The sequence below is a fragment of the Propithecus coquereli genome, unplaced genomic scaffold, assembly GCF_000956105.1.
Source record: "Propithecus coquereli isolate 6110/MARCELLA unplaced genomic scaffold, Pcoq_1.0 Scaffold42, whole genome shotgun sequence".
NCBI lineage: Eukaryota > Metazoa > Chordata > Mammalia > Primates > Indriidae > Propithecus > Propithecus coquereli.
In genome coordinates, this window is record NW_012149952.1 from 774,036 (window position 1) to 774,684 (window position 649).

Consider the following 649-nt stretch of genomic DNA (forward strand, 5'->3'; position numbering starts at 1 on the left):
CAGAGCAGGCAGCAGAGACCATGGAGCCCCCCTCAGCCCCTCCCCGCAGAGGGCGCGTCCCCTGGCAGGGGCTCCTGCTCACAGGTGAGAGGGACAATGCCCTGGGGTGGGCAGGAGGAGGGAGCACAGAAACTGGCTGGGGTCTCCGGGGGAGGACGGGGCTCTGAGAGGGAAAGAGGACTTTTGTTGGAGCCTCAAGAGGCAAGGGGACACCAAAGCGGGAGAGGATGTCACAATAGGAAAGTCGCATTGAACTGGAATTGGAAAGAGGCAGGACAGTCTGAATTGCTCTGTGTTCTCCAGGTTAATCATCAATGGTCACCACATTTTGAAAATGGTAATAACTATATCAGGCTGACGCTTCAAGTAAACATAACCAGGGGCACTAAACATGGCCCTTACCCACCAGTGGCAGATACTATCTTATGTTCATTGTAAAATAAACACCAGGACGCGGAGGGCCCTGGGAACGCTTATTCACTCACCCGCAGGTGTCCGCAGCCTGTCCCAGGTTCTGGGGAACAACAAAGATCAGACACATCCCTGCCCTCATGGAGCTCACATCCCAGCGGGAGGAAGACAGACAAGCAGAGAGATCTCGAATGTGAGGTCAGCTGTGGACAAGAGCCACAGAGGGAACAGGCAGGGA